This window comes from Adiantum capillus-veneris, chromosome 26 (genome assembly GCF_014529385.1).
Source record: "Adiantum capillus-veneris isolate H3 chromosome 26, ASM1452938v2, whole genome shotgun sequence".
NCBI lineage: Eukaryota > Viridiplantae > Streptophyta > Polypodiopsida > Polypodiales > Pteridaceae > Adiantum > Adiantum capillus-veneris.
In genome coordinates this window covers 31,173,292-31,195,924 of record NC_140956.1, presented here as the reverse complement: position 1 = coordinate 31,195,924, position 22,633 = coordinate 31,173,292, and the positions used below count along the sequence as shown (strand labels likewise).

Below are 22,633 nucleotides of genomic sequence, written 5' to 3'. Positions count from 1 at the left end.
TAGAGATAGACGACTCAGACAAACAAAGATTTGATTGGGTCCTGAACAAATTTAACACTAAGATGAAAAGGAGGGATTTCACACTCCTCCTCTTCCATATTAGATTGATTTGAAGTTCACTTTTGCAATTTTTACATTAGAATGTTTCTTCTTTTTATGCAAAATTGGATAGTTTTATCTATCTTCTTGTTATCCTACTTTAAAAATTCAAGTAGTACCTTGAGGTTATCTTTTGTAAGTTTCACATATTTTACATTAGAATGTCACTTCTTTTTTTATGCATAACTTGATGGTTTTACCTATGATTTGGTGGCTTGCAAAGTTGGAACTATGATTTATTACATGTTCATTCATGCAAAACTCAAGCCCTTAAGTAGTTATGAGATTCCTTGGCATGAACCTACACACGCATAATTTATGCAATCATAATCTACATGATTCTGGCTTGTGATGCTAACATATTGCAAGCCATCGTGAGACCTCACCTTGTTTTCTAGATGTCAACCTTGAATAGAAACTTTTAAGACAAAACAAATGGTTTAAAGATAGGTTTTTTTGTAACGGCATGCTAATGGAGTTAAAGAGCTAATAAAAGATCTACTAATAAAAGATATAATTTTGGATCATTGTATTTTGGATCTACTAACAAATGTTCACACCCTTTGCAGAATATTCATAATAATCCAAAGCAATTTAATGCAATTTATCCATTCATTAGACTATTCTTGAAGGACACCTTTGAATTAACATGAACACATGAGATTTTCTTTAATTGTGTATAAATCTGAGAAGGATAATTCAATGACTATAGAAATGAATATGCTTTTGAAACTATAAGACCCTAGACCAATATACTTTTTTTCAAGCAATTTTGTTGAAGATTTTGAGGAAGTTCTAGCTTTGTGGACTAGGCCACGTAAAAATCCCTAGTTTCGCTTGCAAAAGTCAATTAGTGTTAAGGAATTTGAACAGAAAAAGATAAAAAGGCCTCATTCTTGAGTTCTTTCGGTTTCGTGAAAGATTGAACATATAACAACTTATGAAATGAGCATTGCCCAAATGAGTACTATTAATGACCAATTGCTTGGTTAAAAAGATGCACAGATACTATCCTCAACTTGAACCCTCAAACACCACCGAGTCTAGCTTGATCGGAGGGAGGCCTGGGAGAAATTGTGCCAATGAGCATTTGGTTGTTCTCTCCAAGCTAACTGAAAGAAACAACTAAAACAAAGTTTTCTTAAAACAACTACTTGATTTAGCACATTACCTTTTTGTAGGTACTAAAATATTTGAGTACCAATTTTGAGAAATACCAATAGCAAACCTCAACAACAAAATCTTAAAGTTGATCAAGAGCATGATTAAGCTACAATATTAATCAAGGCTCCACTTTAAAGTGTCCCTTCATGAGCCCTAGCATCCTACTCACAACATACACAAGCTTCACCAAAACCTTGTTCTGTTGAAGCGAGCTCTCTACAGTACTGGTAGGTAATATGTATATTCTGTATATCATCTTCCTCATGCATAATCTTCGATTCCAGCTCCTTTAGAAAAAGGCCAAAGATTAAAAATCAAGTTGATCTACAACACACACTCCCCCCCCCCCCCCCCCCCCCCCAAAAAAAAAAATGCTCTACATGTTGCATAGCAGGAATACATCGAATTGCAATGATTACTTAAAACTTGTTCTGAAACATTGATCAAAACCTGAGAATCATAATCATTTTACAGAGTATTAGGCTATTCTAAGCTTTTCAAAAACCGTATTGGATATGCACATTACTTTCTCCATTTTCATATTTTTGTATCAGAGTCTTCCATCACATGATTGGTAGAGTTTGATTTCAACTGGACCCAGTTATTTCTTGAGGGATTGATTAATATAACATAGCAAAATACTATACCAATGGGAGAAGCTAATTATTGAACACAATTTCGTTCTCTCTCCTTTTTATGCTAACCTCTTAGATAATGACTGAAGTGTGCTCATTGTACCTACTGGTAGAAGAAGAAGTAGAAGAAGAAGAAGAGAGTTTTAACGTCGTAGGAAACTATCCCAAGAGACCTTAGAGATCTAGCCGACGAAGAGTAGAGAGAGAGAGAGAGAGAGAGAGATCCAAATCTTATATGCAACACCTGGCATATTCACATAGACCACACTAAGTGGCCAAATGAGTGTTTTTCTTTTCATATGATACAAGCTCCTGAGTCCGAGTCCTCGTTCATTTTGTATTTGATACCAGATTGGAACACAAATGGATATACCATGTTCCTTGTTAACTTAGTCTACCAATTAACATAACAAAGTAAAGCCTCTTATCTTTCAAAACCCTGACTTGGCAGAAATTAAGATGTCGTGCTTTTTGGCATCACCAACTATGCCTCAAAACTCGTTCAAATCCAACCTATTGAGCACAAATGCACATTAGTAAGTATAAGAAAGCTACCCACAAAGATAAGGGACAAATTTCAGAAAAGTCTGCTTATTCAATGAGAGGTATACATAGCAAGAGCTGTTTATTTCCTTCACATGCAACTCTTTGTGAAACTCGTTATACCAGCAAAAACATCCAAGGCCTTTTCCCTCTTCAAAAACATCAAGGCCTTTTCCCTCTTCAAAATGGCACCTTCAAACTCTCCCCTTCACCTACCGTTCAGCTATGGAGTGTTCAAGATAGTCAGGTTCCTCTGATCTTAAATCCCAAGTAAGAAAAATTACCATTGTCGTTGTATACTCTCTTTCGGTAAATGAGAAAAAAAGCTTTATCTGATAGATCTAACCTCATCGTCCCCCTTAATGACCATTCACCCTACATAGCTTTCACACCAATAAGGAAAAAGCTAAAAGCACTACAGCCAACAAAAAAATTAAAAAGGCACTTGAAGAAAAAATTATCAACTTAAAGCAAACAAAGTTGATGAGTTTGAAGAATAATTTGTTCATCACATGACAAGATGCCCGTACCTGCTAGGTTGTCAATTCCTTCATGCGACTTTAGACGAGTTGACAAAAGCCTTCTAATAAGATTAGAAGCATCGTTTCTTATCGTGCATAAGAAAATAGATTCTTGTAACTTTGGTAATCATACCAAAGCCAGTCTGCTGAAAGCAAGTACAAAAACTTTTCATTACCATATTGCCTTGCGTATAGCAGGATGTCAATGAAAACATCTCATAAAGGTCAGAACATGCCCAAACTAATGGAAATATAGAGACTTAATGAAAGAGAAAGATAGTTAATAGGGCATCATGCACCACTACAAAACAAAGCAATTATCCTGATACCAACTAGTCAAAAAATTCCCAGTTGGATCGTACAAAATTCTGTACCAGGAGTGTCAGAGGCTCATGCCTCCAACCGTTGCCTTTTTTCCTTCTTTTTCATTGCAATGGCCCTTGGTTATAATTTGTGGGTTGGCCACTCGTGCATTTGCAGGTTGTTGTTCTGTCATGAGTATGTGCCTGGGTCACCTGGGCGCACGCACACACAAACCCCTCCCCCGGATTCATCACCCGCCTCATTCAGCCCCTCCTTGTCCACATTATCACTCTTTGGCTAATCCTGGGTTTTTCCGATCTTTCTATCATGGTGTATTTTGTGGCGTGGTTGCCTTGGATTAGCCCGACCGGTCATTTGTCATTTTTCCTGCATCTCCAACACACCTCAGCTAGCCTATAAAGCTTCCACAATCTTTGTTCTCCTGTATCTAACCTCATTGCGCCTTACACCTAATGGCTTAAAGCACTTTCCCATGTACTCGCTGGTCCATTATTGATTCAAAAGGTATGCTGGAAAGTGTGCCATGCAAGATCCGATAACACAAGCCTCGCTCAGAGGTTTGCTCAAGGCAAACGTTAATGGCTTTGCCCTACCACAACAGTTTCTTAGCTTCACGTATAAATTCACCAAACATTAGTGGCTTTGCCTAACATTCAAGCATTGTGTTGGTTCCATTGCCTCTCTATCTCTTCTATCTACTTCGTCGTATCTAACCTTTGTACTTACATTGGTATTAAGGAAGCAAGGAGAACCTCTTCCCATCAGCCCTATTGCTGTACTTTCTGCATCAACGTTAGTGTTTTCTAATCTAGCATCCATGTTACGATTCTTGGAGGTCTCCTCCTCTGCTAGCACCTTCTGCTTGCTTTGCAATGATCCTTTTCATCAACGTCCTGTTAATGTTTCTTCCAGGCCCTCTGAGAACAATGCTACTCTCCCTCCTCCATCATCCTTCAGCATCTTTTATGCATTTCAGAATGAAAACTTAAAATTCCTCTCTTCATGTGACTTAAGACATGCTGCCTGCCATTTTCGACCATCTTGAGGGTTTTCTGTAATCACTTCCAACGCATGGTTGGATGCATGGTTGGATGCAAAGATAGTGAATAACCAAATTTACAAGACTTTGAATGAACTTTAATACGTTGAAACTATTGAACAAACTGAATTGAACAAGAGAAGGAAGAGAGATGCTAGAGCGGGATGCTCCTACACAAGAGAGTCAGTGTAACAGGACGGGCACCACGTGCCAGCGGAAAAGAACAGACTGAACAACTTTACGCACTTCAAATAACAACTGAACTGAAAGAGATGCATGACACATGAGACGAGGAGTGGCGGAGCTCCACCCCAAGAGAGCATTGGCCCCAAACCTTGGCGCCCCTTTCGTATTTTTTTATATTGCTTGAACTTAGTACAATGCCAGTACTCGCGCTCTGCACCTTCACCCGGAAGAGTGTCAGAGTATGAGTCCTCTGCACATATTTAAAGGCCCTTGGCCTCTCAAAAGCAGTTAAGCTTCAATTCTAAAAGCATCTAGTCCCAAAAGCTCGCGCTGAAAAGCTGCCCAACGTAAATCACGGAAATCCGTACACCTGCCACGTCAACAGCGCAAATCGCGGAAGTCCGTACAGTGTGCCATGTGGCACTGCAACGCAAAATGCGGGCGTCCGTACAGCTGCCGCGTCATCAATTTTTACACTATCTTTTGTGTGTGTGGGTCCAGCTTTATTTTTTGTCTTTGTGTCACTTGGGCCCCATGGGACGGGGTCCCATAAGTTGGCGGGAACTCCTCTCTAGAAAAGGCCTCTCGGCAAGACTTTGCAAGTTGGTAAAAATTATTCCGCTGCTTGTTCTTCTGCTCCTGCTTCTTCACTTAGGGTTAAGGCCCCTCCGTCGGGATCTGCAGGTTGGCTCCGTTCTTCAGTGGCTTGACATGTCAGCAGTTTGTGACAGTCAGTGACCCAAAACCGCCACCTTTAGCACCGCCAATTGGATATTTCTTCATTGATTGAGTTTGAGTACAACAGATGGCAAGAATCTGCAAGTCCTCTTGAGCCTTCAACCTTGTAACTCGTGCTCCAAGACAACTCTTTGTATGTATGTGTCAAAATGCCTACCCTAGAGTCTCTTATATAGGTTTTTCTCTATAATAACCTAAAACAATTTCTTAAAAGCCTTCAGCAATAAACTATTAAACCAAAAGCACGAAAGTATATACTTGTCACGAGAAGGCATGAAGTAAAAAGCACGAGCAAGTGTTTTTCACATAGTTACCGGGGAACGCTGTAACAAACTTGGACACCCCAAGTCGAGATTCTACCGCGACACAACTGAGATTCACTTCAAAATAGTTCACAAAATTGACACGGCCCAGCGTAGTTCCGTGCCCAGAGGTATTGGCCCAAAAGACTGGCGGCCCTTTCGATGATATTTTTTGTATTAATATGAGCTCAAAGTACAAGAGAGCGGGTAGGTGCTCACTCTCAGGCTCTGTGTCTAGATGCTCTGAGAAGTGAGGCCTTGCCCACTTATTTAAAGGTACAAGGGATGCCCAAAAGCAAAGCCCCAAAAATCTCTAAACCTAAAAGCTTTTAATCTCAAAAGCAATTTGCCCAAAAGCTGCCATAAGAATCATCCAGCGCAATTTACGGAAATCCGTACAGGTTGCCACATCATCAGCTAGTGCAAAGAGCAGAATTCCGTACAATTTGCCACGTCAACCTGCCATCGTATTTTGCGGGGGCTCGTACTGCTGCCACGTGGCATGTCTGCCACAGTCCTGCCACGTCACCAATTTGTGACATACCCTGAACTTTGCTCAAGATGAGTGCTCCGAACTGTGCTCAAGGATTCCTTTTACTTATGGAAGGGAGAGCCTTCCGTTTCTTTGGTGAGAGAGTGCAAATGATTATGAACAAAGTGGAAAGACACTGTGAATGAAGGTGCTGAGACTGAGAGAGAGAAGAGTTGTTAAACCCTCCTCCAAGGGCCCCACTCTCTATGGCGAGAGAGGTCTATGCTATTGATTGCACAATCCTCGTACAATGGTCTAAATGCAATGGACTTGCCGACGATGTCGACGACGATGATGATGACGACGAGACGGGGCGGGCTGAAAATTGAAAACGCTAGGGCCTGAAATCTACAAGTCCTGTATCTGATGAATTCTGACTCTATGTCGATGGCGACGGCGGTGACGGTGACGCGACGACAATGCACTGAAAACGCAGATGCTGGAATCTCAGAATAGCGGGCTAAATCTGCAAACGCTGGCTGATCTGACCGTGCGGCGAGGATTTGCTACGGGAAGGTGAGATCTGCAAGGTTTGGGGGCTGCGGTGCAGAGTCTGACTGCTGAAAACTGAAAATGCTGATGCAAATGATGGTTCTGTCACCAAGAAACTGCAAACACTAGGGGTAATCTGTTGTTCCAAAAACGCTAGGCCTGATGAGGTATCTGCTGCAAAACGCTCGGCAATCTACTGCAAAAAACGCTAGGGCTGATCTGTTGCAAAAACACTAGAGGTCTTGATGGCTGAAAAAACGCTAGGTTGTCCTGCCGGCGGTCTTGCTGAGAAGGTGCACTGTCAGACAGTGGGTCTCTGCTGCCTCTTCTGCCAGAAAGTGCTAGCGCTAGCTTTTCTTATATATTGACTTGCCAAAGTTGCCCTACCCAGTTTCCCAACAAAGTCACTTATTAATAATAAGTGGAAAATGGCTAAAATAGGGAAAATGGGTTCTATGCACTGTAAAATGCTCTTGATGGGTACTGACTGTAATCTGATGATCATGTTGTGTGCACGTGACATCTCCACCTTTTTAAAGTGAGGTACTCGTACCGAAGTGTATGGCGTCAAGGGAGATCGCCAACAGTGTTTGCAATCATGGAAAGGACTCTTCGCCGACCCACTTGGACGCGTGGGTCGTGCAATACTTGAACTTCATAAATGTCTTCAACGCTTGCTTCTTTGGGCTGTGCCGAAAGCGACACAAAGTCATTTGTGGCTGCGTCAAAGCTCCAACTTCGGCTGTAGTCGTGGATCTACCTTCTTCAAGAATCTCGGAGGAGGAAAATTCCTGAACCACTTCCAACACAAAAACATGAACATACCCATTCCATGTAAACCGACTAAAAAAATTCTAGTCTTCTTTGAAGACTGTGCATGCAATGTAGATGAACAAAGAGACGGAGGGCCAAACCGTTCATCAAACACCCGCAAAATTTGGAATCGAAACTTGTCTTTTTTATCTAAATCTATCAACTATGGCAAATTACAATGGAAATGCCGATGCTTGATGCTAAATCCTTCTTGTGCTCTTTCGGATACTATCTCATGCCAAGGAAGAGACATGGAATGTGAATTCCTTGAATGCAAACATGTCATCTTTTCATGAGTAATCCGCATACATCCGTGCTCATTTATGAGTGAACCGTGTTCATCGTACAATATGGCATGTCTATGAAAAAGGAACACATAAAAACGGTGACTAAAATACAGGAAACCATCACAAATGAAACGCTCGAACAATGCGTACTGACTAATCATGCGCACACACAATACTTCCTGTGGGGGTTCTTTGGACCTCGACTCGAGAGCCAAGATCAGTTCTTCGTGATTGATCGAATCTGCAATGAGGTTAGCTTCACTAGAACAAGCATCAACTAAACCATCATCCTTGTGAACAATCACATCTTTATCTTGCAAATCATCATCATTGTGAATAATCACATCTTTATCATGCAAAACATATGTGTCGTGCTTTGGAAAAGACAAGACTGAGAGAGTCTCCTTCTCCTGATTCTTTTCAATCTTCGCCTACATATTAGCAATGAGAGATGAAGAATGAACAACTTCCTCCCCACGAATGACAATGGGAGAGTCACTTTTGGCATTGAAAGTGAAAGTATTGGCTGCCCAATCAATGAGAGGGTTATGCTCACGAAACCATCGAATGCCTAAAAGCATATCACATCCTGAAAGAGGAGATACTACAAATTTTCTGTGGAAGGACGCTTGTTGAACAGTGAACAACACATCAAGGCACTCTTATGTAATGAGAGAGTCTATACCGGAAGCGAAGCCCAACACCTCGAAAGGAGATGTCTTGCTAACCTCCAAGCGGGCTCTTTCGACAAGAGTCACTAATCACATCATGCATACTGCCTGGATCAAACAATATGACAAAACGCTGACCCTTCACATAACCATAACACTTAATGAGAGACTCATCAATGGGAGGATCATGAGAAACTTGGTCACACTCGTGTTCTCATTTATGGCATTAACAGAGGATGTGGGTTCTGTGGGTTCTTTAGATTCGTTAGATTCAATCTTAGGACATGTTTTCTTTATATGACCCTTGACGTGACAATGATAACATCGACCTTCCTTTGAATAAATGGATTGTTCTTCTGATGTGATGTATCCTCCTAAAATTCCTTGTGCTGCTTTTTCATCTGAGATGAGCTTAGGTTTAGCAATTGTGTTAGCTTTACCCTTAGATTCATTGTGAATGTTCTTTTCTGAGAGACTAGAGGAAGATTGGTTAGAAGAGTTACCATTCTTACCGTTCTGAGGGTTCTGAGGAGTCTGAGAGGTACTTTGAGAAGTCTTGTTTTTCTTAATTTTCCTTTATTGTGCTTCATCTCCTGTGCGAGAGCAATCGCTACCGCCATGTTGAGGTCTACAGGGTCGAGGACTTCAACATCAAACCTGACATAGTCGTCCAATCCAAAAATAAAAGCCTCCTTGCGCTCATCATCCGATTTGCGTAATTGGGTACCCAACTGAAACACGATTAGAGAAAGACATGACTGGCATACCATTCTGCTTGAGACTGCGCCAATCGTTATTCAACCGTGCTAGGTACTGAGGTGGCATAAACCGCGCCTTGAGCTTGTCTTGGAAGTCGGCCCAATTGAAGGAAAGGGGGACGCCTTCGTCGGCTTCCTCTAGGTGCGTGGCCAACTGTCTTGCCATGCGTGGTACCAATTAATGGCATCACCGGCAAGGTACATGGCTACCGGCAAAACCTTGCTATTCTCTGTCTTCTTAGTTGTCGCAAAATAAGCATTAAATTGATGCAATCAAGAATGAATAACACTAGCATCCATCTTACCGTCATACTTACTGAACATGATCTTCTCTGTGGTGGGGTTGTTGAGTTCGAGTCTCTGCTACTTGATGAACTACCAACATCTTTGACCAGCTCCGGTTTCGAGATAAGTACCTGTAGGACCAACTCTTGCATGTGTTGGTCTCTTTGCGCCTCACGTTCTAACTCCAAGGCCGCTCGTCTATCTTCGACCACCAAGCACGCTTGCTCGCGCTCACGCTCCAAGGCTACCCTTCTGTCTTCGGCTGCCAAGCGCGCTTGCTCACGCTCCAAGGCTACCCTTCTGTCTTTAGCCGCCAAGCGCGCTTGCTCGTGCTCACGCCCCAAGGCTAACCGTCTTTCTTCGCGCTCGCGTTCTAATTCTGCCTTTCTTTCTTTGCGCTCGCGATTTAATTCTGCCTTTCTTTCTTCGCGCTCGTCTTCCAAGGTGGCACGTTGCGCTTCTTGTTGTAAGATCATGTCCATCATCATCTTGACCAAAGCCTCCATAGGATTTGGTGCAATCCTTGGCGTAGATGGGAAAGGGGGAGGGTCGGAAAAACCTCCTGGTGGGGAAAATTCTTCTTCGCCACTTCAACTGATGACCATACACTGAGATCTTGGGTTCTACTTGGGTTCTTGAGGGTCTTGGGTTCTCGAGTGTCACAAGACGGGCGTCACGTGCCAATAGAAAAGAACAAACTTGAACAGACTTTTAGCACATCAATAACAACTGAACTGAAAGAGAGACGACACACGACACGGAGTGGCGGAATTCCACCCCAGAGAGTATTGGCCCCAACCCTTGGCGCCCCTTTCGGTATTTCTTTATATTGCATCAACACAGTACAAGCCGGTAATCCAGACTCTGCACCTTCTCCAGGAGGCATGCCAGAGAATGAGCCCTAACCTCATATTTAAAGGCCCTTGGCCTGAAAAGCAGTTATAGTGAAAAGCCTTCAAAACTCAAAAGCTTCTGGTCCAAAAAGCAATGCCAAAAGCTGCCAACGTAATTTACAAAAATCCGTACAGTCTGCTACGTCATCAGCCAGCGCAAAACGCGGAATTCCGTACAGCATGCCAAATCATCATGTCAGCGCAATTTTCGAAAATCTGCCACGTCATCAGTTTTTGTGTGTGTGCGGGTCCTGCTTTATTTTAATCCTTTGTGTCACTTGGAGCCCCATCGGACGGGGTCTTCATAAGTTGGTAGGACTTCTTCTTCTGTTACTTGTTCTTCTTAGGGTTTAGGCCCCTCGGCCGGCATCTGTAAGTTGGCTCCATTCTTTAGGCTTTGACACGTCACCAGTTTGTTACATCTCCCCTTCTTAAAAGAGAGTAATCGTCCACGATTACAGCATATCTGCAAAACAACTCAAGTTAGCTCAAAAAAAATTCGAGGGACATTCCGAGGGACAATCAGTGTGCTCTTTTTATTAAGGAGTTAGCTTCTCCTTTTTGCTCTTTTGATCAAGGAGTTAGCTTCTCCTTTCAGCTGTTTTGATCAAGGAGTTAGCTTCTCCTTTCTGCTCTTTTGATCAAGGAGTAAGCTTCTCCTTTCGTCCATATCGGAACTCTTGATATTCCAGCGTAGTAAAATTAGCCAGCACACCCAGACCCTATTGATCTTCCACGGGTGTCTTGATGCACTAACATTACATACTCAGGCAATCTCATCCAATTAGGAATATTCAGTAATTGACACATCACAATGCAACACAAATGCTCACATATGCATGTTACAAGACACAACAAACAGCGCCGATGAGCACTCCCTCGAGACAAACGGTCTGCAGTATGAAGCTACTCAACGACTACCTCATCAGTCCCCTCGCAAATAACCTAAAAAGGTCCGGGCCATAAGCTCAAAAGACTGTACAACCAAACGCTCCCCAGACCGCAATCCGCGTCGCTCGGAGGTTCAAGCATACAACCAAACGCTCCCCAGGCATCGGCCTGCGTCGTTCAGAGGTTTTCTAGCATACAACGAAACGCTCCCCAGGCATCAGTCTGCGTCGTTCCGAGGTTCAAACAATACCAAAACAGTATTTCTCACTTCTCCACCCAGGAGTAAAAATCACCAATCAATGAAACCAGTATTAAAACCAGAGTCAAACATTTCAAATCGGCACGAAGACAGGTTTAAAACAGATAGCATCCATTTCAAACAAAGTTCAAACAATACTTTTCAAACAATGTTCAAAAGTATCTAACTAGAAAACAACTAGAGAGATCATTCAGGGTTTTGTTCGAAGAACCGAACTTTGAGGACAACGGGTTTGCCCTTCTGCATCACGGTGATGGTTCGGTTCCGGACCTGGAGAGTTGCATCATTCTTGTCGTGCCAGGGCATGCCCAAGAGAACGTCGCAATTGCCCAACTTCATAATGTGGAAATAGGCTTTTCCATGATAATCTTGTATAGTCACTGGAAGTGTACCAATGAGCGGTACCACTTTCTGAGTTTGCCCCGTGGCTAGCTCAGCTTCAATTTCTCCACCCTCTGCATCATAATCAAAGTGCATCTGCTTCAAAAATTCTGGATTGATGAAGTTCTCCATAGCTCCGGGGTCAAAGAAAAATAAGGGCTTTCAAGCCGTTGACTTTTCCATAAGCTCTGCATGTTTCATTAAAACTCTCAAGGTATATACCATAAATATCGGGTACTAGTCCAATAGCAGATCTAGCCTTCTTGGCCGAAGGTGGCTGCTCTGTCTGTCGTGGCAGCAGAAGGTTGCATTGAGGACGTCGAGGCTCGCTCAGGACATGTATTGAACGTATGCCCTGTTTGGAAACATTCGAAGCATCGGCCTTCTTGTAACAAGGCATCTCGTTGACGTTGTGTTAGACAAGGCTGTTGAGGTTGGTTTTCACGAGATTCCCGAGAATTTATTTGTTGTTGCCAAGAGTTTTGGTTAGTGGCCGGACGTTCTTCTGTGGTAAACTCCAACTTTCCTTTCATGAGCTTGTAGCCGACCGCGGCATGGTCCATAAGCTCTTGCATGGTAGAGACTTGCTTGGAGAGACAATATTCCTGCAATGGTGATGGTAGTCCAATGGTGTAGCGCTCGCACTAGTCCTCCAAGGGAATGAACTTAAAGAAGGACACCGGAAGGTACACGTCGAGAAACCTTTGGTTATAGTCGTCCATGGTTTCGATGGCAAGCATCTTCAAGTTGCCCCACTCTGCCAAAAGCCGGACTTCAAACATCGAAGTCATGTAACTACGTGCAAAAACTGTCTTGAAAGCTTGCTAGGTCCTTGGAGCATGCGATTGTGTCGCAATTGAACTCCACCATTGCATAGCATTATCTTTAAGAAATCCCGCTGCTCGAGAAATCTTGGATTCTTCTGTATAGTTCCCCAAAGCATAGATGTTATCGAATTGCTGTAGGAACTGCAATGCTTTCTTGCAATCTTTCATCCCGGAAAAAGTGAAAAATTTGACTGTCGTGCCACCATCTTTGAAATCTTTGGGTTGGTTAGGCGCATGTCCCAAGTATGGATAATAAGGGTATCCATATGGGCTCCAAACATTGTAGCCTGGTGGCGGTGGTGATGGAGGTGGGGGCAATGGCGGTGGCAAAGGCGGTTGCACTGGATCAGGGTCAGATGGCTGCACCATATTCCTGAAGACTCCCCCGATCGGAACAGATGGCTGAGAAGGTTGCCGGTTGGAAGCTCTCGTACTTTCTGGTGCCGGAGGAGGAGGTACCACCTGGGGCATCAGAGGGGTAACATGTAGTTCAAAAATTGTTGAAAAGTTTGCAGCATTGAAAGATTCTGCTGAGGATGCCGCGAAAGAATGTCGTGAAGCTCGTTGAGTAGAAACTGCAAATATTCTGCTGAATCCATGAATTCCAAGTATTGGGTTCTTTATGGCTTATGCCCTGTAAGACACTGCGATGAAGACGGAGCTCGTCCGATGCACGATGAAGTAAGGGTGGGAGTGGCTAATAAGCCACGGTTGGAGGGCGAAGATACCTGGAATAAAATTCCAATAAGTCCGGGTTGGAGGGCGAAGATACCTCAGATAAAATTCCAATAAGTCCGGGTTGGAGGGTGAAGATAAAATTCCAATAAGTCCAGGTTGGAGGGCGACGATACCTCAGATAAAATTCCAAAAAATTCCAATAGCTCTGTCTGCTCTTTTGTAGGACCGGTATGCTTTCAGAAAAGCACACGCTGATGCTCTGATACCACTGTCATAAGACGGGCACCACATGCCAATAGAAAAGAACAAACTTGAACAGACTTCAATAACAACTGAATTGAAAGAGAGAGACGACACGCGACACAGTGGCGGAATTCCACCCCAGAGAGTATTGGCCCCAAACCTTGGCGCCCCTTTCGGTATTTCTTTATATTGCATCAACACAGTACAAGCCGGTACTCCAGACTCCGCACCTTCTCCAGGAAGCATGCCAGAGAATGAGCCTTAACCTCGTATTTAAAGGCCCTTGGCCTGAAAAGCAATTATAGTGAAAAGCCTTCAAAACTCAAAAGCTTCTGGTCCAAAAAGCAATGCCAAAAGCTGCCAACGTAATTTACGGAAATCCGTACAGCCTGCCACGTCATCAGCCAGCGCAAAACGCGGAATTCCGTACAGCATGCCAAGTCATCATGTCAATGCAATTTTCGAAAATCTGCCACGTCATCAGTTTTTTTTTTTTTTGTGCGGGTCTTGCTTTTTTTTAATCCTTTGTGTCACTTGGGGCCCATCGGACGGGGTCCCCATAAGTTGGTAGGACTTCTTCTTCTATTACTTGTTCTTCTTAGAGTTTAGGCCCCTCGGCCGGCATCTGTAAGTTGGCTACATTCTTTAGGCTTTGACACGTCAGCAGTTTGTTACATTGGATTCTTGAGTCCTTGAGTTCTTGAGTTCTTGAGGTTCTTCTTTAGCTTGCAATCTGTGTTAGAGAAGGCTCTTCTCTTACCCGAGCTCTACTCTTCCCTGCGGGTGCACCCCTTGGCGGCCTTGCGCTCACACCAAGGTTGCTTTTTCCCACCTCACATCGATTGGCCGGCCGTTAAGTGCACGGTCCGCTCTCAATGAGTGAAAAGAGGAACAAGGGAAGGCTGGACAAGCCCTTCTTTCTTGGCTTTCTTGTCACTCTTCAAAAACAAGATTAGGAATCGACACGCCCAAGAGCACTTGGGTTACGTGCGACCGCAACAAGCAAAAAAAGATTGTGGTTCTTTCCTTGAGTGATACAGAACATTGCCAAAGCTCTGATACCAATGTAAGGTGCAACGGAAATGAATGTTGAACTTTGCTCAAGAAGAGTGCTCTGAACTGTGCTCAAAGGTTCCTTTTACTTATCGAAGGGAGAGCCTTCCGTTTCTTTAGTGAGAGAGTGTAAATGATCATGAACAAAGTGGAAAGACACTGTGAATGAAGGTGCTGAGACTTAGAGAGAGAAGAGAATATGTAAGGTGCAGCAGAATGAATGTTTGAACTTTGCTCAAGATGAGTCTGAACTGTGCTCAAGGGTTCCTTTTACTTACAGAAGGGAGAGCCTTCCGTTCCTTTAGTGAGAGAGTGCAATGGACACAAACAAAGTGAATGGACACTGTGAATGGAAGTGCATGAGACTGAGCGATAGAGAGAGAAGAATACGACACTAGAATGTTGTCAAACCCTCCTCCGAAGGCCCCACTCTCTATGGCAAGAGCGGTCTACTTATAATTGCACAAAACTCTACAATGCTTGGACTTGCCGAAGATGTCGACGACGATGAGGACGACGACGGGCTGAAATCTGAAATTGCTAATGGCTGAAATCTGCAAATCTTTATCTGTTGATTTCTGACTCTATGTCGATGACGATGTCGATGGCGACGATGCGACGACGACGCGCTGAAAACACAGATGCTGAAATCTGTGTTTTCCGGGTTGAAACTGTAAACCTTGCGGAAACTGACCGTGCGGCGAGGAACTGCTGCGGGAAGGTGAGATTGCGAGGTTCGGGACTAGATCTGCGGTGTCTAACTGCTGAAAACTAAAAACGCTGGTTCTAGGGCTGAATCTATCGCGAAGATCTGCAAAAACGATGAGGTTGATCTGGAAACCAAAAACGCTAGGGCTGAAAATTGACCTTGCGGGGAAATCTACTAACGCTAGGAAATCTGTTGTGTTGCTGTGGGAATCTACTAACGCTAGGGCTGATCTGCTATCTACTGTCGCCGGGAATCTGCAAATGCAAAAACGCTGGCTGATCTGGTGCAAAAACGCTAGGCCAAAGAAAACGCCAGAGTTGTCGCGGGGATTGGTCTTGCTGAGAAGTTGCCTGTTGAGCAAGGTGCTCCTCTTGCCTCTTCTGCCAGAAAGTGCTAGCTTTGGTTTGCTTATATACAAACTTAGCAAAATTGCCCTACCTACTTTCCAACAAAAGTCACTTAAAAATAATAAGTGAAAAATGTCAAAAATAGGGAAAATAGGCTAAATGCACTAGAAAATTTCCCTGAAGGATTCTGATGGATTCTCATGGGAATGCTTATGATCATGCTGTGTGCAACCAGAGGATATGTGTCACCAGCGTGTGACTACTATCTATCCTTTTTGTTGATTTCTTTCTTATTATCTATTTACTTTCACTTTTTGGAAACACCCCTCGGGAAATCTAACTGCCCTGCATTGCATAGCTAGTGTGGAACTATCCAGAGGGAGTCCAGGCCTGAGGGCAAGAGAGCACTAAGGTTGGACAAGGACTATGGTTAGCCAAAGTGGGGTCATTGACTAGCCAAAGTGGAATCCTTTGCTACAGAGGCTACATTTCAGTTCTAGGTGTGGCTGCAGTGTACAAAGGGGGTCGGATGACCTAGAAAGATACATTGTAGTATCTCCTAAAATTTAGGGAACTGCTATTTTGGGACCCGAAAATGTGTTTGCGTCATTAGCTCCGGAATGACAAGAGGAACATTTTATTGCTCTGCTGTCAAGTCAACTGACGCACCAGTTGAGATATTTTTAGCCCAGTTGGCCAAAATCAGAAACTGGGCGAGGTGTCACTCTGTGAGCCTTCTGCTACTTCTGGCTAGGGGAGGGGGCGCCTAAAATGAGAGAGGAGGCTGATTTTCAGTTTTGTCACAGGTTAAGAGCTATGGAATGCTTGCTTTCCCTCTTATGCATAGTGCGGTGCCAGGAGTGATGCCCTGCACGCTACGCACTGCCCTCTCTCTCCTCTATGGCAGTATGTTATGCCCCACTAGTGGGCTTTTCATTTGACCAATGTACAGTTGTGTGGGTTCATGCGCGATTGCCGAGGCAAGAGCCTCTTGCACAGGTATTGGATTAGCTAGCGGCTAATCCCCCGCAGGTACAGGTGATTCGGAGAGGTTTCACGCTCGAAATCTCGTCTGATTCAAAGGGCAAGTAGCCCTACAGGTGCGGGAGCTCGAGGACTTGCTACAGATGCAACCGGCACGCGAAACGGAGCGCGAAACAGTAAATTACAGCCTGCTGTGTATTTTTGCAGGTTTAGGGTTTTGGCCCTAAACGGACCCTAATACCCCCAGGAAGTTCGGGGACACGAGGGGACCGCCGTACAGGTGATCTGGCGCATTTTCAGGGCTGAAAACAGAGAATTCAGCGTGCTGCAGATTCTCGCCAGGTTTTGCAAAGTGCCCGTATGCATCGGAAAGTCATTTAATGCGTGGGAATACTGACCGTGAAGGGTTCTAGTGCAGTTATGCTGCCGAAATCAGGCCAGAACAGTCAAAATTCAGCCAAGGTTGTGCGGGGCAGCTTGGAAAGAACCACAGCGTTTATTCCCTCTTTTAAACAATAAAGAAATACCGAAAGGGGCGCCTAAGTTAGGGGCCAATCTGGTGTCGGTCTTCTCATACAGGTGCATTCTAGCATCTGTATCCCATTCCCCTCTCTTGTGTCACTATAGCGCAGGTATAATAGATGACTAATAATGGGTGAAAGCTAAATCAAGGTTTGAAGTAAAGTCTACCGCCCTTTTTGGATTGAACATGCCGGTTTCATGGTTCCATCGACGGGATTAAATCACTTTTTCCCATAGAAGTGAGCCTTGGTCAGTTTGGGCTTGAAGACACAGGGGATCATAGACCAGACACAGGGAATTGCAATTATGGCTGACAGACCAGATGATGTGACTGAAGAGGTTTCCTCTTCACAGGGTCAATAGACACATGAAGTGGGTGAGTCCTCAAGACCACCACAAACAGATGATGATATATTCAGGACCCAGTTGGCTACTATTGTGGCTATGTTCACACAAGTAATGCAGAATCCGAGGTTTTTAGCTTTTCTGCAACCTCCTGTTCCGTCTCAGCAAGTTGGGTCACTGGATCGTATTCAGAAGCCTGTTACGGCTCAAGCACAGGTGATTCATACTGCACAGTCAATGGAAATACCTGTACACTTGACGGAGAACATGCAGTCTCCACAACCTGTGCCTAAGGTGCAAGAACAGGTGGCTGAGATGCCAGTCTTTCAAGCTGTATCAGTTCAGCCTGCCACTTTTCAGCAATCTATAGCTGGTTCTAATGGGCAGGGAAGCAACCTACAGGCTATGCAACAAGTCTTCCCACCACCTTCAGTACACCCTGGCTATTTTGGAGGTGGATCGGTATTCCAGAGCATGGCTGGTCATGCACCTGGAAATCAGTTTTACACGCCAGGAACAGTGTTTGGGGGTGCTCAAACGATGATGCCTAACCCCATGTATGGTGTCACGGGCATACTACCAGGGTTTCAAAGCACTCAGGGCCAATTTGGGATACCACAGGTAAATTTTGGTATGGCTGGAATTACAAATCAGCAGCCAAATATGGCGTTTCTAGGTCAACTTAATAGCGGCCAAGGAACACAGATGAACCCTAATAGTGTTCCCATGTTTCAGTCACTTCCATATGACAATTTAACGCAGCTGGAGAGGCCAACTCCGTACAAAGAAGGTGGCAAAGGTGTGTCTTTCACGACCTTTACAGGGTTTGATGACAGGAAGAAGGCTCTCTCATTCCTCCAGCAGTTTGATAAGGCCTATGCAGGGGGAAACTTTACAGAGGCTTCAAAGGTCCGCAAGGCAGCCACTTTCTTGACAGGGAATGCGGGACAATGGTGGACAACTTTATTGCTTCAAGGGCAAGCTCCGTCCACATGGATTTACTTCAAGCAGATTTTTGCAGCAGCATGGTTATCTGATGATTTCGAAGCAGATGTCATGACAGAATGGCACCAGCTTAATGCTGCTACTTGCAGAAATCTCGATGATTACAATCGGAAGTTTTGGAAAGCTCTACTTCCAGTAACTTCCTATAGGTTTGTGCCATTGACAGAACAGATTGAAAAATACTGTTGTGGCCTACCTAAAGGATTGAGAAAGTACTGTACGAAGACAAAAGTCACTACTTTGACGCAGCTCATCGAGGTAGCAAACAATGGCAATGGTTTGCTCAAGGGAGAAGATTGTGAATTTAACACTGGCGTCAAGGCAGGATCAGGAAAGAAAAATTCAGCCAAGAAGCACGTTCCCAATGAGGCTCCTAAAGGGACTCAGAAGCCAGCCAACGCAGGGAAAGATAAAGCTACGGCTGAATCAGAAAAGGGACCACCAAAGAAATGGAAAAGACGTTTTCCTCGCAAGTCAGAAGAGCAAAAGAAGGTCCTGAGGACAGAGAACAAATGCTTTATATGTGAGCAACCTGGCCACATTGCTTACAATTGTCCTACAAAGAAAAGGCCAGTTGATTCTGATGACAAGGAAGACAAGAAAGGAAAGAAGCCCATGGCTGGTCTAGTGCCAGATATGGTGGGCGACAAGCCAAATTCAGATGCAAGTGAGCTTTGCAGAGCATGGGGAAAGGTCAGGGATCAAACAGTGCTTATCTTCTTTGATCCAGGTGCCAAAGCCAACTTCATTTCCCCAGAATTGGCTTCAAAGTTGGGAATCAGACCTGAAGAGATGGGGTATACAGCAGAGGCAGGTTTGGCATGTCCTGGCCATACAGAGGCTGTGATACCCATCATTGGAAAGTTGTGTCTACATATCCAGTCCTATGTAGACGCTGAAGAATTTTACATCATGCCACTGGACGGATGTGATGTGTTGTTAGGTATTCCTTGGTTGTTTCGTGTACACGGAATCATGGATGCCTACAACAAAAAGATCACTGTACAGAGCATGGGAAAGACTCACATTCTGGATGTAAAGCTTAAAGGGGAGTCTATTCCCACTGTATCAGCTTCTGCTCTTACTTCTGTAATGAAAAAGCATCTTTCTGCGTACTTGGTTTTTGCACGTGAAGTGTCAGATTGTGATGAATCAAATTTATATGTGCTAGATAAAGAAAGATCAATGTTTTTACAACAGTATAGTGACTGTTTTTCCGATTCATTACCGTCTCAATTACCGCCAGAGAGACCCGAGGACCATGTGATAGATTTGGTGCCAGGCAGTAGCCCACCAAATAAGCCTCCGTACAGGGTTAGTGCGGCTCAGCAGAAAGAGATAATGGGCCAAGTACAGGAGCTGTTAGAAAAGGGGCTGATTCAGCCCAGTTCATCTCCATTCTGTTCTCCAGTGTTGTTGGTGCAGAAAAAGGATGGCTCATGGCATATGTGCATCGACTACCGTGCACTGAACAAGAATACCATCAAGAATACGTTCCCTATACCTAGAATTGATGATATTATGGACAAATTAGAAGGAGCAGCTATGTTTAGCAGGATAGATCTAAAGAGTGGGTACCATCAGATCCGCATTAGATCAGAGGATGTGCACAAGACTGCTTTTAGAACGACGTTTGGCCTTTACGAATTTTTAGTGATGCCCTTTGGTCTCACAAATGCTCCTGCTACCTTCAATAGGATGATGGACAGAATTTTCCGTCCACACCAGCAGTTTGTTGGTACATTCTTTGATGACATGATAGTCTACTCAAAGAATGAAGAGGAGCATAGGCATCACTTGGCCATTGTGAAAGTGAATTTTTTCTGGAAGAGATTCATTTTCTCGGACACATTGTCTCAAAGGATGGTGTCAGAATGGATCCTGCAAAAGTTGAAGCGATCAAGTCATGGCCAAATTTGAAGACGGTGCACGATGTCCGAAGTTTCTTGGGACTATGCTCCTATTACAGAAGGTTTATCCGAAATTTCACTGAGATTGCTTCACCTTTACATGCTCTTCAAAAGAAGGCAGTCACCTTTAGATGGACACAGAAAGAGATTTCAGCTTTTAATCTCTTAAAGGAAAGGATGACTTCAGATCCAGTCATTGGGTTGCCAAATCTTAGGAAGTCATTTGTGGTCTAGTGTGATGCCTGCGGTAGTAGCATTGGTGCAGTGCTAATGCAAGATGGCAGGGTAGTAGCCTATGAGAGCAGAATTTTGCAAGGGCCAGAGATGACCATGCAGGTCTATGAGAAAGACTTACTAGCTATGATTCATGCGCTCTTAAGTTGGAAACACTGCCTGCTAGGTGCAAACTTCGTTGTCCAAACGGACCATCAGACCTTGCGATACTTCTTGACATAGACAAAGTTATCTGAGAAGCATATGCGATGGGCAAATATCTTGTCCATGTTCCATTTTCAGATTGTGCATGTGGAAGGCAAGAAGAACATTGTGGCTGATGCCTTGTCAAGGAAGCCATAAATTTCAGCTGTGTCGATTCCTTATCATCATGCACTTGATGATATGAGGGAACAGTATGAAAATGATGAAGATTTTGCAAGGGTCTTCGAGCAGCTAATGCATGGACAACGTCATGAACACTATCTTCTCAAAGATGGGTTCATGATGATGCATGGCAAATTGTGTGTCACAAAGCCATTGCGACGCAAAGTTATGGAAGAGAGTCATGTCCCACCGTATGCAGGGCATCGTGGTATCGATGCTACAGTTAAAGCAGTTGAGACATTCTTCTACTGGCCTACATTGAGAAGAGATGTGGATGCCTTTGTGCGAGAATGCCTAATATGCCAAAAGGTCAAGTTTGACAGGCAAAAGGCACCAGGGTTATTGCAACCACTACCTATTCCAGATAAACCATGGGAAAGTATTGCTATGGATTTTATCTTTGATCTTCCAAGAACACAGACAAGAAACGATGGTATTTGGACCATTATTTGCAGATTTAGCAAACAGGCTCATTTTATTCCTGTCAGGAAGAAGATAAAACCAGATCAGATGGCACGCTTGTTTATGAGCAATATTTTCAAGTATCATGGCATGCCACAGTCGATTGTTAGCGACCGTGATCCACGCATGACAAGTTTGTTCTGGAGAGGCTTGTTTGAGAATATGGGCACAACGCTCAAATTCTCTTCGTCATTTCATCCTCAAACAGATGGGCAGTCAAAAGAGGCAAATTCTATTGTCCTAGATCTGCTGAAGTGCTATGTGTCAGAGCATAAAGGAAAGTGGGAGCAGTATTTGCCATTTGTGGAGTATGCATACAATAATACAGTGCATTCATCAACTGGCAAGGCACCTTTTGAGATAGTTGAAGGTGGCAAGAAAGTTCCTCCCATACTGCATACAAAGGACAAGATATTTGAAGCAGATAAGTATGTTCAGGACATGGATGAAATGTACAAGAAGGTCAAAGTGGCCTTGGAAAAGACTCAGGCAAAGCAAAAGAAAGCAGTTGATCGTCACCGTCATGAAGTGGTATATTCACTTGGTGATTGGGTGCTTTTGCGCTTTGAAAAGGCAAGGTTAAAGAAGATGAAGGGCAAGGAAAGACTATTTCCAAAGCTCAGCATGCGTTACTATGGGCCTTTTCAAGTGTGCGACATAATCAGTGATGTTGCATATAGGCTGAAATTGCCTGACAGTTGGAAGATTCACAATGCGTTTCATGTGAGTCTTCTCAGACCCTATGTGGGTGATGTGCCAGAAGATATGCCAGCTGAAGATCAGCCGGAAGTCGAGGAACTTGATGAGATCTTGGTCCCGGAACAGATTTTGGCACACAAAGAAAGGAAAGTGAAAGGCAAGGTTGCTAAGCGTTACTTGGTAAAGTTCAAAAACTATCCACCAATGGATGCTAAGTGGATGGAAGAAGGTGAACTTGCAGAGTCACCAACTGTGTTATCACTTTACCTTGAAGCCTTCGATTTGCAGCCTACCTTGACCCCTTGAGTTTCAAAGCTACATGGATTGTCAGTGTGACAATGGCTTCTAAAACAAATGATGTACATGGTATTTAAAGTGAGCTCAAATGAAATACCTGATACATGAAGGTTAGAGCTGTACAGATTGTCATTTTGGC

General features: G+C 43.9%; 1 long non-coding RNA gene across 3 annotated transcripts in view; it reads right to left on the bottom strand.

The window, feature by feature from the left end:
* Window positions 1-2,121: 2,121 nt before the first annotated feature.
* LOC147423201 (uncharacterized) overlaps window positions 2,122-22,633 on the bottom strand; it is a 56,440-nt gene continuing 35,928 nt past the window's right edge. For 2 of the 3 annotated variants that reach the window (XR_015186673.1, XR_015186672.1), the window contains 2 exons: window positions 2,972-3,105; window positions 2,122-2,411 (listed from right to left, as the gene is read on the bottom strand). This is a non-coding gene — a long non-coding RNA (uncharacterized LOC147423201). Of the gene's footprint in view, window positions 2,412-2,971; window positions 3,109-22,633 lie in introns of all 3 variants that reach the window. The other variant, XR_015186674.1, reaches the window with a different exon arrangement.